The 16,237-nt window shown below is 36.1% G+C and overlaps 1 long non-coding RNA gene across 1 annotated transcript in view; it reads left to right on the forward strand.

Annotated features, from left to right (window-relative positions):
* Nucleotides 1–16,237, forward strand: part of LOC138700467 (uncharacterized) — a 265,915-nt gene that overhangs the window by 86,208 nt on the left and 163,470 nt on the right. The window lies entirely within an intron of this gene.

Consider the following 16,237-nt stretch of genomic DNA (forward strand, 5'->3'; position numbering starts at 1 on the left):
GTGACCTCCTCTACAGGCGTATAGACTCAGTGCGAACATGCGTAGATACCTTTGTTGCAGATGACATGGGTAACCGTTTACACAACACCGCCTTTAAAGTACGACCCTTTGGCAGTGACACTCCTGCCAGCGTCCATACCACTTCTCAGAACACTTCTGCATTTCATAGCGTGTTTTTGGAAAGCCATTGAATTAATTCCCAATATGCTTAGTCAGTTTAAGAGAGCAGTGAATTATGATAATAAATGATTGAAATAATTTTGGTTTTGTCCTTTAAATGTGGAGAAATTTGATACGAATAAATATAGCTTTTTGTTCTACAAAAGAATTTTACAATGTTACGTTTGTTCGGATTAAATTTCTGCACATTTAAAGGACAAAACTAAAATTATTTCAATTATTTATTATCAAAATACAATTTTTCTTAAATTGATTGAGCATATTGGGTATTAAATCAGTGGACTTTCCAAAACACGCTATCAAATGTTTCATATAAAACAATTTTTATCTCGAAAATAAGCAAAAGCGAACGAAATTGTATTAAACTTTTTTTTATTTAAAGAGGGTTTGGAATTGAACGGGTTACATCAGCTGCTTGTCTATGCTGATGACGTGAATATGTTAGGAGAAAATCCTCAAACGATTAGGGAAAAAACGGGAATTTTACTGGAAGCAAGTAAAGTGATAGGTTTGAAAGTAAATCGCGAAAAGACAAAGTATATGATTACTTCTCGAGACGAGAATATTGTACGGAATGGAAATATAAAAATTGGAGATTTATCTTTTGAAGAGGTGGAGAAGTTCAAATATCTTGGAGCAACGGTAACAAATATAAATGATACTCGGGAGGAAATTAAACACAGAATAAATATGGGAAATGCCTGTTATTATTCGGTTGAGAAGCTTTTATCATCCAGTCTGATGTCGAAAGATCTGAAAGTTAGAATTTATAAAACATTTATATTACCGGTTGTTCTTTCAGGTTGTGAAACTTGGATTCTCACTTTGAGAGAGGAACATAGATTAAGGGTGTTTGAGAATAAGGTGCTTAGAAAATATTTGGGGCTAAGAGGGCTGAAGTTACAGGAGAATGGAGAAAGGTACACAACACAGAACTGCACGCATTGTATTCTTCACCTGACATAATCAGGAACATTAAATCAAGACGTTTGAGATGGGGAGGGCATGTAGCACGTATGGGCGAATCCAGAAATGCATATAGAGTGTTAGTTAGGAGACCGGAGGGAAAAAGACTTTTAGGGAGGCCGAGACGTAGATGGGAGGATAATATTAAAATAGATTTGAGGGAGGTGGGATATGATGAAAGAGAATGGATTAATCTTGCTCAGGATAGGGACCAATGGCAGGCTTATGTGAGGGCGGCAATGAACCTCCGGATTCCTTAAAAGCCAGTAAGTAAGTAAGTAAGTAAGTAAGTAAGTATTTAAAGTATCTCAAAGAATAAGCCCTTGAAATTAGTGACATTGCTTATGGTTCATCCTCTATACGACCCCGACAGCACCGGGTTTCGAACTCCATTCTACGGTTATGTTAATCCAGTGTTCTGCCAACTAAGCTAACAAAGATAGCGAACTAAATTGTTACATCAAGCATAAAATGTGCTGGTATGAGAAAGTATGCATGAAATAACTTATATGACACTCTTCGATTCATCTCATATTATCAAGTTGCACATTGATCTAGTTATGTCTGAAATCAATCTCCAAAGGAATGTCTACTCTGTGAGTGCTTTGTCTCGCTCATGTCCTCAAAGGAAGTTTCCAACAAAACTCAATCAAATTTCAATTATTCATAGCCCTTGAAAGTTCAGTATATTTGCTTTCAATGAGCTTGCATGCCGTCTACTCTGAAATTCATAAACCCGCCTTTTTAAAACATTTGAAGCTACAAATTTGTAGTGAATCTAACATATTGGATGACGAAGCATGCATGTGGGTTTATATGAAATTCCTTTATCTTGACTCAAAGGATATTAATCAAAACATAAATTGCTTTCAAAATAGACAGGGCAGGTAATTGACAATGATAACCCGACTTCGACATTTCAGTAATGTAGCATAAATTAGTGCGGAGTTGGACGTCAACCTGCAAACAGATTAAAGCTTTGACAGTGGCAGAAGGAAGTAATTCGGTAAAACAAACGACAGTCACGACTCGACGTGAAATAAATCATCATTAGTGTGACTGGACAGTGGTCAAGACCGCGGCCTCAAGGACTGAGCCAGGGTTCGACTCCGGGGAAAGGATGTGGGAGCAAGGACAGAACCAAAGAGATATAAATAAACGCTATTTATGTACAAAAAGTGAGGCAGCAAACTAGTCTGAAGTGATTAAAATTGGAGACAAAAACAAACAATGACAGGTTTAAACATATTTGTAAAATGTTTTAAAAATGAGATATTCATCTGGGATATGATGGTAGGGACTGGATTAATCTTGCTCAGGATGGGGATCTATGGCGGGCTTATTTGAGGGCGGCAATGAACCTCCGGGTTCCTTAAAAGCCATTAGTAAGTAAGTAAGTGAGACATTTATTAAAAGAAGCATGTCACCAAAGAAGCAAAAATTTTGAATGAATAAATATAGAAATCGTGTAAAAAGAGTTGTTTTTTTACTGATGTCGGGTATTTGACTTCTTAGTCTAGAATTTATAAAACAGTTATATTACCGGTTGTTCTTTATGGTTGTGAAACTTGGACTCTCACTTTGAGAGAGGAACAGAGATTAAGGGTGTTTGAGAATAAGGTGCTTAGGAAAATATTTGGGGCTAAGAGGGATGAAGTTACAGGAGAATGGAGAAAGTTACACAACAGAGAACTGCACGCATTGTATTCTTCACCTGACATAATTAGGAACATTAAATCCAGACGTTTGAGATAGGTATGGCATGTAGCACGTATGTGCGAATCCAGAAATTCATATAGAGTGTTAGTTAGGAGGCCGGAGGGAAAAAGATCTTTAGGGAGGCCGAGACGTAGATTTGAAGATAATATTAAAATGGATTTAAGGGAAGTGGGATATGATGATACAGAATGGATTAATCTTGCTCAGGATAGGGACCAATGACGGGGCTTATGTGAGGGCGGTAATGAACCTTTGGGTTCCTTAAAAGCCAGTAAGTAAGTAAGTCTTTCATCCTCATGAAGTCAGTTGTGTAGGCCAATTTACCGACAGAGTCGTTGCCCAGGTTGCGCCGTAGGAGGCTGGTCTACGCTACACCCGCGATGAGGTGATATAATGATGGAGCTTTGTTGGAATGCCACAGGGGAACCGGAGCTCCAGGAGAAACCCCTGTGTTACCTGGACCACTGCCTTGCCCAATACAATTTCTAAATCGGGAGTACACCGGGGATCGAACCCGAGTCTACAGGATTATAAGTCCAGCGCTCTAGCCTCGTGGCGGCATGAATTGAATATAAAATAAGAGAAAAGAAAAAAATAAAGATTGATTGTGGGTGGATTTATGGGTGGGCGAATGGCTGTATTGTTTGATATTAGGCCTATGTATGAATTCATGAATTAAGTATGGATTGATAAAGCTCTTCAAGAATACTAATTCGTACTGAACTTGGTTCACTTGAATTATGAATGAATCAAATAATTAGTCATTATGTTTTCATGAACGAATTAATGTAACCCATGACATATAAGAAATATTGTAACTATGCTGTTGTAAAATTGACAATTAATATGTAATGTATTTATTATTATTATTATTATTATTATTATTATTATTAGTTATCACTATCGTCATTGCTATATCTGTTTTTCTTTCTTTTTTCCTTGTATTAGTTCGATGAGAGTTCTATAGTGTTCTTTTGACCCTGTTGGCCTTCTTTAGGGCTTTAATTTAATTTGTATTATTTTCATCAGCGTCTGTATTTATTTTTTGTATTTATATGTGCCCTCTGGTAAGATGTAAGAGAAGGCCTTATGGCCTTAATCCTGTCAGATTAAATAAATAAAATAATGTAGTGTATGTATGTATGTATGTATGTATGTATGAACGGGTGGGCGCATAGGCCTATATGAATGGATGTGAATTTGATATAATAAATGGAAATATGGAATAATGCCTACAGCAATATACAACATAATACTACATACATGCTTTTGTTGTTGTTGTTATTATTATTATTATTATTATTATTATTGTTATTATTATAAGCAATTTATAAGAATGCATCTTAATTACGTACAATATAATAATAAATGTTTTATTAATGTTTTCTTCGTTCGGGCCCGGGTTCGATTACCCGGTTGGGTTTTTTCCGAGGTTTTCCCCATCCGTAATGTGAATGCAAGGTAATCTATGGCGAATCCTCGGCCTCATCTCGCCAAATATCATCTCGCTATCACCAATCTCAATAACCTAGTAGTTGATACAGCGTCGTTAAATAACCAACTAAAATAAAAAAAATGTTTTGTTAGTTTTTAGGTATACGTTTATAGTTTATGGTGACTATTACACTTTTACTACGTCACACTACTTTCGACCAATAAAACGGTACGAAAGGACGTCTTTCAACCAATCATGGCTGCTTATCGCACAATTTTATCGCGTCCCTAACATTTGTTTAACTTTATCGCGTCCCTAGCATTTGTTTAATTTTATCGCGTCCCTAGCATTTGTTTAATTTTATCGCGTCCCTAACATTTGTTTAATTTTATCGCGTCCCTAGCATTTGTTTAATTTTATCGCGTCCCTAGCATTTGTTTAATTTTATCGCGTCCCTAGCATTTGTTTAATTTTATCGCGTTCCTAGCATTTGTTTAATTTTATCGCGACCCTAGCATTTGTTTAATTTTTATCGCGTCCCTAGCATTTGTTTAATTTTATCGCGTCCCTAGCATTTGTTTAATTTTATCGCGTCCCTAGCATTTGTTTCTTTGTTTGCCAATATTTCACACTGCGCTGGTCTGGACGTCAAAAAAATATATATATAAAATTACAAACCACTCCAGTCGATGCACAGCAGTTTCAAATATGACTCGCATTGGCATTCAAGAACAAGCATTAATAAAAATCACTGGTCATACCTATGCATCTTCTGAAATCCTATTTACAAATAAATGAAGAGCACCATTCGGAAATCCTGAATAAGTTGAATACACCATATAGGCCTACATCAACGAGTTCCATTTCTATTACTCACACGTCCAATCTAACATCAATTGAACCACCAACCACATTCAAATTTGAAAATTGTACATTCAATAATTATTCCTTTTAAAATTATTCATGTTTATTTTTTATGTCATCGTCGTTAATTAAAACTTTTCTAACACTTGTGTATATTAGTTAGGTTATGTTATAGCTTCTGCTATATGATATTATGGATAGTCACGTATCAGAGATTGTTTAATATTGAGATTTATTGAAAATCATCTGTCAAGTGACGTTGATTACTGGGATTCGGATAATTGAAGTGGAATGCAACTGTTTTAATAAAAATGAAACTGAATCAACAAAGCCTTCTTGACTAGTAACACTGCCATCGTGATGTAGATCGATAACTTCTCGACGAGAAGGCATTGCTAGTAATCATAACTCACTACTGCCATCCAGCATGCATCTAGCGTAATATTTGTAATGTTGAGATGGTACAATAACACATTTGAAGACAGTTGTATTTTCGTAAGTCAATTAATATTTTATTGTATTGGAGTACTTCGTTACTTCTAATCTTTATATACTTTCTTCTAATCGTGTAATAGTCAATTAAATCCCACTCGAGTTTTGATTTTCTCTAGATAAATCAAAACCTCTAGTGAGATTACTGTTGATAAATATGACTAGAGCAGAAGAAAAAATGAAACATAAAAATTATCCCGTATAGAACGGAACGACACTGGGCTGATTTGAGATCACCTACTTATAAATATAAATTACAGAAACATTAAATACATCAAATATATTGTAACGAAAAGAAAGAACACAATATACCCTAACCACATGTGAAGGAAATAGTAAATATTACAGAAACAATCACTAAACAAAACTATTTCCCATGCAATAACTAGTAATATATACAAACGAAAGGAGTGCCACATGTATCACCAATATCCACTAAAACTATAGAAGCGGATATATTCATACCAAACCTAGAACGCCCACATATATCTATTTATTATTAAAAGAATAATATGCAGAGAAAATTACAAATTGGTACAGATATGTCGATTACAATATGGTGCATATATGTATAATATGTATACATATATATGCATATAGGCTCTATATATATGTACACATATACATACACACACTTATACACTGCGTGTGTGTCTCTCTCTCTCTCACTCTCTTTCACTCTCTCTCTCTCTCTCTCTCTCCGTTCATATTTTGATATGTGAAATGACAGGGAAACAGTTACTTACTTACTTACTTACTTACTTACTTACTTACTGGCTTTTAAGGAAACCGGAGGTTCATTGCCCCCTCACATAAGCCCGCCATTGGTCCCTATCCTGAGCAAGATTAATCCAGTTTCTACCATCATATCCCACCTCCCTCAAATCCATTTTAATATTATCTTCCCATCTACGTCTCTGCCTCCCCAAAGGTATTTTTCCCTCCGGCCTCCCAACTAACACTCTATATGCATTTCTGGATTCGCCCATACGTGCTACATGTCCTGCCTATCTCAAACGTCTGGATTTTATGTTCCTAATTATGTCAGGTGAAGAATACAATGCGTGCAGCTCTGCGTTGTGTAACTTTCTCCATTCTCTTGTAACTTCATCCTTCTTAGCCCCAAATATTTTCATAAGAACCTTATTCTCAAACACCCTTAATCTCTGTTCCTCCCTCAAAGTGAGAGTCCAAGTTTCATATCCATACAGAACAACCGGTAGTGTATACCTTATCTTATTTCAAGGAGTGCAGTTCGGTGGCTCCTTTGAACACCCACTTACAGATTTATGACTTCCTACACAAACAACTCCGACAATTCCATCCTGTTCCCTCGTCCCAACATTGCACAGTTGCCACAATCCTGACGACCCTCGAAATTATGCAGTGAAACTGACGGGATTCTTGGAATTCGGAAAAGATACGACAACTCTGCCTCCACGTGGATTTGACGGGAGACTGTCAATTCTTCTGAACGAAGGTTGTGATTGGTTACTGACAGGATAAGACAAGATTTCCGTCACAGTGAGGAAGACATTTATTTATGACAACCAATTAGTATTGGGCAGTAGAAGGTCTGTCGGCAAAGTCCTTTCTATGAAACTGCACTCCATGAAATAAAATAAGGTATAACTGTTTTATAAATTCTAACTTTCAGATTTTTTGTAACACGAATTGAAAATAAAGTGTTGAAAAATGATGAAAATAGAAATTACAGAAGAAGTATTAATGAAACATCCAAGAAATGAGAAGAAATCGTAAAAATTAATACAAAATAAAGAAGCCGGAGAATAATATGGAATTGGAAGGGAGCAAAGAATAAAGTGGTTGACACTGAAAGAGTGCACGGCGAAGGAAACTCTGAGAAGCTCTACGGGCCAGCCACACTGCAAAGAAAGCTGATAAGGAGGCTGGAACTGGTGCGGCACATGGCTGCTGGGGGACCTCCTGCCAACAGTAAATAAAGTCGAGCGAGGGTTTTTGTGCCGCAGCCTGTGGGTCGCGTGCAGGGAGGGCTCCCGGGAGGTCCCAGCTGCCACGGGGGTCCTGTAAACTGACCTCGTTCCTTTTTTACGGGTGCACCAGGCGCCTATCATTTTAATATCCCACATGTGTGTCTGCGCAGTGTTTACTTGCAGCGCCGATGAGCGACGTGCAGTGCGCCTCGCGAACACAAGCTGTGCCACAAGAAGTGTCTCGTTACAGGGTGGCTAAAAAGTTAGATCATTACCTATAAGTAGGGATGTGATTTTTGGTAACACGAAATGTGTTAAAACTTAAGGAACACTAGGACTCAGTTTAAAAAAAGCCAAAATATTATGTTTCGGTTTTTTGTACGAAAATATTAATTGGGAACTTAGGAAGTTGATATGGTAGTAAGCAGTTTTTGTTTGTTTCTACGTCTTTCTTGAGCTTGCGGAGCAATTTCTACCTATAAGCCTGCTCCATATGTCAATATTCCATCCCTTTTCACAAATTTACGTCCACGCCTGTAGAGTAACGGTTAGCACGTCTATCCGCGAAACCAGGTGGCCCGGGTTCGATTCCCGGTTGGGACAAGTTACCTGGTTGAGATTTTTTCCGGGGTTTTCCCTCAACCCAATATGAGCAAATGCTGGGTAACTTTCGGTGTTGGACCCCGGACTCATTTCACCGGCATTATCACCTTCATCTCATTCAGACGTTAAATAACCTAAGCTGTTGATAAAGCGTCGTAAAATAACCTGCTGAAATAAAAGAAAAATTCACAAATTTACCTTTTTCTCGAAACTACATTTTTTATGTTCAATCTCCAAAATCAATGCAAATATTCGTTCGTGTTCATGCATATGTTATCTGTGAAATAACTTTGAGACATTTTAAATACTTTTAAAATTGGGAGCTGAAAAATAACTATGTAAAAACAAATATGAATAAATAAATGTCTGATTTTCAAAAATTTATTACGCTCAAACTAAACTAAACATCATGAATTTCTCAACACTAAAAAATTAAAAATTATTAAAATTGGGAGCTGAAAAATAACTATGTAAAAAAATATGAATAAATAAATGTCTGATTTTCAAAAATTTATTACGCTCAAACTAAACTAAACATCATGAATTTCTCAACACTAAAAAATTAAAAATTATTAAAATTGGGAGCTGAAAAATAACTACGTAAAAAAATATGAATAAATAAATGTCTGATTTTCAAAAGTTTATTACGCTCAAACTAAACTAAACATCATGAATTTCTCAACACTAAAATATTGCCCGTGAATCTGGGTCCATAAGAAAAATATATGAACTTATTGTATTTAAATGTTATATGTATGGAACATTTTGATTATATTACTAATTTTCATAATTATAATAAAATTATCTTAGAAACTATCAGTCCGATTGAGCTCAAAATTTGCACACACCTTGTTTTTAAGAAGAGAAGCGAATAGAAGCATTTGAAATGTGGATATGGAGAAGAATAGAACGTCTGAAATGGACAGACAGAATAAGAAATGAAGCTGTGTTGGAAACAGTGGGTAAAGAAAGAATAATTCTGAAACTGATCAGGACGAAGAAAAGGAATTGGTTAGGTCACTGGCTGAGAAGAAACTGCCTACTGAAGGACGCACTGGAAGGAATGATGAACGGGAGAAGAGTTCGGTCCAGAAGAAGATATCAGATGATATCTGCCTCTAAGTGCGAGTTAGTGTAATGGAATCCCAGAAGTTTTTGTGAAACCAAAGACCCATATCTCTGTAACCGGTCGAAAACGGACCTATATTCATATGAACTTTTTGACTCAGAATGACTTCAGAATTCACATCCTAAATTTTTTACCTTTCCTCGTGAATCACCCTGTATACACTGAAGTTCACTGTACACTATGTCGAGCCCTTGAAGTTCTATATACACAGATCTGATGTACTAAAATTCTATATACATGTACACTGATTTCATCCACTAAGTTCTTTATATACAGAATTAATATACATTTAAAAGTATTTAAATAACACTTTATCACAAAATAGACTCTGCAAGGGGTTGGAGAATGTATATTAAGTCGCTGTAATCTCTTATATTTGATCCCTTGTTTAACAACGCTACAGCTGTTTTGCATTTAATTCTAATCGATGTAATTGTGTAGCGAGATAGTATTTTGGAATCATTAAGTCGAGGATTCGCCAAAGAGTTACCGGACATTTATCTTACAGTTGGAAAAAACCTACTCAGATAATCAACCTCAGCTGTATTCGAAGCCAAGCCGAGCGCAGTCTGAAGAAAACGAATTTCTCTCACTACCCCTAGACCACATCGCAGGTCTAACTTGTCTTGGATATTGAATTTATTCAATTAACATTTAATTTTAGCTCAGCAGAATCGTTTTTTGTTGGAACCTGTGAACCTTCGGGCCACTACCGACGCCCGTTCCACGCTTTGCAAACCGCTGAGGGAATTAATAAACATGTGTGAAGCAGCAGGGTGGGGAGGGTGGGCACCCCGCATTATGAACCTGACACCCCGACGTGCAGCGGCAGCGTAATTGGAAAATTCGCGACACAAAGTAAATCACTTTTTATTGGCCAGACTGGCCGCGCGACACAGGGCTGTCCAACTCTGCGTCGTAAATCATACTGCACATGTGAGAATATGAGAATTTTGGCTTTCGGTGCGATTCGGTTTGGAGGATTGTATTGGAAGTCTTCAACCGTGTTTTGAGGTAGCTCCTAGTAACACGTGACATCTTCAGGCGCTCAAGACCTGGATGAATCGATTGGTTTTATTAATCCGTTAGTCTTGACTAACTTAAGCAAATGGACGAATCGAGACTGAGAAAATATTGCTGCTATTCGGGATGTAAAAAATATGGTGATCACCCCCCTTTCATTTGATTACCTGGTTGGGTTTTTCCGGGTTTTCCCCAACCAAAAGGCAAATGCCGGGTAATATTTTGGCGAATCCTCGGACCTCACCTCATCTCACTACATCTCGACAAAATATTGTAAAAAAATTGCACAAAATTGTAAAAATTGTAGGAAATTACTAAATTGTAAAACTATAAAAATTTCTAAAAATTGTAATTGTAATATTGTAAAATTTTGACTTGTTCCACATCTTAAAGCTTCATTGCTCATGTAAGATCTATGGAATAAAATAAATAAATGAATGAATGAACAGTGGGACATGCTGATATAGTTCAGTTTATTTAGAAAGTAATACTACAAAATTACAATAAGCCTAGTCAAAGATGAAACTATTTATATTCGAATTATTTAAAATTGAAGTGCTGATAGCGAAAACCGAACAAGTCCAACATATTAATTTTTCAGAAAAAAAGAAAAGAAGAACTGTCTCTCACGTTTCTCGCATATAATAATCTGACATATTTTATATAGGTATCTCATATATCTACCAACTTTGGTAAAAAGTTTCACTGTTCTATTTTATATGGTTTCGTGCAAAAATTCTATCTTATATGGTTTCCTGGAAAAAAAAAAAACATTTGGACATATCCACTTTTTGCAGATAATTGTATATGTACATACATTAATTGAGAAAAAGTATATGAAATCATATTTCATTTATATTAACTGCATAAACATACAAAGAAATATTATAAGCGTTTTATTAAATTAAAAACTTAATGTTGGAATGATTTCCTGAACAAGAAAAACAATATTATTGTGTTTATATTTTTCCCTTTCTAAATTTGTGTTCTCAGTCTTTGAATTCTTGACACGTCAGGTATATTAAGTACCGAGAAATATAATTATTCCAATAAAACACAATAAACTATGCTCAATAAAAAACTGTTATATATATATATATATATATATATATATATATACACTCGTATTGTGGTTCTTCTATTCGCTTCTTCAATATGTCAGTAGTGGCAAAGAAAAAACCGGACCGACCCTTGTAGCTGATTTCAGAGCCTTGTTCACTCCAGAGCACAATAGCAAACTTATTAAGCATTTTCTTACTGCATAGAGTAGGTTTAATTTTTACTTAATCAATAAAAGAAATGCTTCTCTCTTCTTAACTTTTACAATAAACTTCTAGCTTTTATTAATCAGTTAATCTTTTAGTACTTTGATATTTATTGTATTTGTAAATTTAATATTAATTGTAATTGTATTCTTAATATTGTAGTTGTAATCCCCTGGTGGAGGGGAAGAGAAGGCCTGATGGCCTTATCTCTACCAGGTTAAATAAATAAATAAATAAATAAATAAATAAAATAGACTGGTAACTAAGACTTTCGTGGTTCGAATCCTGACTGGGAAGGAAACTTTTTTTTTCTTTTTGTTCCTTATTCAGATTTATTCCCAATACCTTTCGATTGCTGGTAAAATTCATGTTCTGGGAATAATAAGTTAATTAAGTAGTAAAATATCGCTGCAATTGAAAAGTATTGAGAATAAATTTGAATAAGGAATAAAAAAAAGTTTCCTTCCTAGGCAGGATTCGAACCACGAAAAGTCTTAGTTACCAGTCTATCGTGCTCTGGAGTGAACAAGGCTCTGAAATCAGCTACAAGGGTCGGTCCGGTGTTTTTGCCACTACTTTACATTCATTTTTTTTTCTGGTCAAGTGTGTAACCATTCTTACATTAAAATACCAATCAGATTGCTTCAGTTAAGTTGTGTTATCATTAATTTAAGTTATAATTTAGATTTCCGCTAATTATTCAGGTCCAGCCGCTAGGAACGCCACGTGCAGATTGTCTCCCGAGTTAGCATCGTAAACAGCAGAAAGTGGCTTTCTTGTTACTCTAGGGTCTTTGATCTGGGTTATAATTACCAGTCAGAAGTATGAATCTTGAAAGAAAGAAACTGTTTCTTTTCCTTCCAGTGCTCTTCATACGGCTAATGTCTTTGCGGTACGCGACAATAAACGAACAGGGCCAGTGTTTGCATTCCAGTCTCTTCTACAACCAGGTGGCGTTGATGGACGCCTTGCAGAAGTGTTGTCTTGGAAATGTTGAAACAAATGAAGCCTGTGGTTCACCGCGCCCAATTTCTATACTTGGCTTCAAGTACAGTGTAGACATTAGTATAGTTAAGACTACATTGATCAGCCGTGTTACGTGAATCATACTTTACGCTTTATCTACGTCATGTCTAAGGTAATTTAATCTTATAATCAACAAATTTGGATCAATTATTCATAAATGAATGTATATTAAATAAGAAGAGTTAATTAATTCATAAAGGGAATAAAAAATCAAGTACATTAAAAATTTTAACATTGTAATATAACATATGATTGAAAATAGGCTACCTTTGCACGGTCAAAATACCGCGGCCCTTCAAAATTAATCAGTGGGCAGGTCATATTTCATATTAAAATACAAGAAAAGATGTTTTTGATAAACATGCGAGAACAATTAATTTTGCCGCAACCCACAGTGTCTTATCGCCTTTTGAATTAATTTTGCTTTCCTGGCCTTCTTACGGAAATATTGCGCTTGTATTTTAGTAATGTGTTATTGTTATTATTATTATTATTATTATTATTATTATTATTATTATTATTATTATTATTATACTTACTTACTGGCTTTTAAGGAACCCGGAGGTTCATTGCCGCCCTCACATAAGCCGGCCATTGGTCCCTATCCTGAGCAAGATTAATCCAGTCTCTACCATCATATCCCACCTCCCTCAAATCCATTTTAATATTATCTTCCCATCTACGTCACGGCCTTCCTAAAGGTCTTTTTCCCTCCGGCCTCCCAACTAACACTCTATATGCATTTCTGGATTCGCCTATACGTGCTACATGCCCTGCCCACCTCAAACGTCTGGATTTAATGTTCCTAATTAGGTCAGGTGAAGAATACAATGCGTGCAGTTCTGTGTTGTGTAACTTTCTCCATTCTCCTGTAAATTAATCCCTCTTAGCCCCAAATATTTTCCTAAGCACCTTATTCTCAAACACCCTGAACCTATGTTCCTCTCTCAAAGTGAGAGTCCAAGTTTCACAACCATAAAGAACAACCGGTAATATAACTGTTTTATAAATTCTAACTTTCAGATTTTTTGACAGCAGACTGGATGATAAAAGCTTCTCAACCAAATAATAACAGGCATTTCCCATATTTATTCTGTGTTTAATTTCCTCCCGAGTATCATTTGTATTTGTTACTGTTGCTCCAAGATATCTGAACTTCTCCACCTCTTCAAAAGATAAATTTCCAATTTTTATATTTCCATTTGGTACAATATTCTCGTCACGAGACATAATCTTATACTTTGTCTTTTTGGGATTTACTTCCAAACCTATCTCTTTACTTGCTTCCAGTAAAATTTCCGTGTTTTCCCTAATCGTTTGTGGATTTTCTCCTAACATATTCACGTCATCCGCATAGACAAGCAGCTGATGTAACCCGTTCAATTCCAAACCCTCTCTGTTATCCTGGACTTTCCTAATGGCATACTCTAGAGCAAAGTTAAAAAGTAAAGGTGATAGTGCATCTCCTTGCTTTAGCCCACAGAGAATTGGAAACGCATCTGACAGAAACTGACCGATATGAACTCTGCTGTACGTTTCACTGAGACACATTTTAATTAATCGAACTAGTTTCTTGGGAATACCAAATTCAATAAGAATATCACACAAAACTACTCTCTTAACCGAGTCATATGCCTTTTTGAAATCTAATTATTATTATTATTATTATTATTATTATTATTATTATTATTATTATTATTACCTTACTTACAAATGGCTTTTAGAGAACCCGAAGATTCATTTACGCCCTCACATAAGCCCGCCAGCGGTCCCTACCCTAATCAAGATTAACCCAGTCCCTGTCATCATATCCACCTCCTCAAAACCAATTTTAATAATATCCTCTCATCTACGTCTTGGCCTCCCCAAAGGCCTTTTTCCCCTCTCGCCTCGCAATTAACACTCTATAAGTATTTCTGGATTCGTCCATACGTGCTACATCCCCTGTGTTGTAGAGACTGATAAAAAATTTAACCCACCTCTTAGCAGTTGACAGTGGGACTCCAATCTCTCTAGCCGCCATCGACGCAGAATAACCTACGCGAACCAGAGCAATGACTTGTTGACGGAGTTGTTGTCTCTCTGCCATCTTCAAGCGTAATGACGAGACAGAACGTTTTATTAACAGACAGGAGTATTGGTTGGAAGAGAGAGGGAGGTTTATTATTTACTAGAGTTTGGGCATTTTTTGTAAGAGATGTCGCCACATAAATATAGCTTTGTGAGACCTATGTGATGCCAAATTTGTAATTAAAAAGAAGATTGTGGAAGATTCGAACTTTGAGCTACTACTATTAACTCGTTAAATAGACCAATGCCGTAACGACTTACGCTACTGAGATTGATAATCTCGTTTCGACATAATACGTGGTTTTCCTGTTCATATCCGCTTCGGTTGATTTTGTATTTATTAATTTTATTATTATTATTTTATTCTTCAGAAGCCCTGATGTATCTAGAATCAACCCCCCATTCGATTTTATAACATATTTTAGACTCTTAAACAAAATACAGCAAATGTAAATGGTTTAATTTTGTGTTACCTGGTGAACTACGGCTTTGACGAGACGAGCATGCGCAATAATGTATCACTGGAACTTAGAAATTGTCGACGGCCCATTCTTTTTGTCACAACCTCAATCAGAAGAGACGTTGAATTTTAAGTAATCCTAATGCCTGTACTATAGTTTCATTCTAATTTGATCCTTTCATCTAACGTCATTTATGTACGAGGCGCACCCAGAAAGTAAGTTTCCCTGTTTAAAAAAAAAAAAAGAGAACACACACTTTCAGGAAAACCTTTATTGGCAACAGGTACAGCAATGTTTCGGCTACTTTTCAACATAGGCACATTCAGAATTAAGACACTTGTCGTATCGTGGGATCAACTTTTGTATCCCTCTGTCGTAGAACTCTGCCGCCTGGGAATAGAACCGCGTGTGACAGACGTCTTCAGCTCTTCGTCGTTGCCAAAACGAGAGAGAGAGAGGGAGAGGGAAAGGGGGAGAGAGGGAGAGAGAGAGAGAGAGTGTGTGTGTGTATGTGTGTGTGTATTTGTGCATTAAAGAACTTTATCACCGATCGATACTCGCAGGCGGCGGGAGAAGGAATAAGAGCTTCCATTTCGGACCACTGCTGCTACGCTACTGGTACCAGGCGGGACCTGTCCGGCTGGCATATGATTGATACGTCATAGATCTGTTATGCATGCGCAATTGACACGGCTAATTACGTTTACTTTCAAGGGGAAAAAATCGGGAAACTTACTTTCTGGATGCCCCTCGTATAATAAATGGGTTAAACAAGAATAACAGGGTTAAAAATTAATTCTGATAAAACTAAATACATGAATACATCACGTACCTCAAATAATAGAGGGTGACATATAATAGATAATTGGGAGTTTCAAAAAGTTACTGAATTTAAATACTTAGGAAGTATAATTAATGAAACAGGCTTATTCGGGAAAGAAATTGAACATAGACTCGTTACGGAAAATAAGTGTTACTACTCCCTTCATAAATTGCTTAGTTCCAAACTCCTTTATAGATTATCAAAATTAAGATGCTATAAAACAATA

The sequence above is a fragment of the Periplaneta americana genome, chromosome 5 (assembly GCF_040183065.1).
Source record: "Periplaneta americana isolate PAMFEO1 chromosome 5, P.americana_PAMFEO1_priV1, whole genome shotgun sequence".
NCBI lineage: Eukaryota > Metazoa > Arthropoda > Insecta > Blattodea > Blattidae > Periplaneta > Periplaneta americana.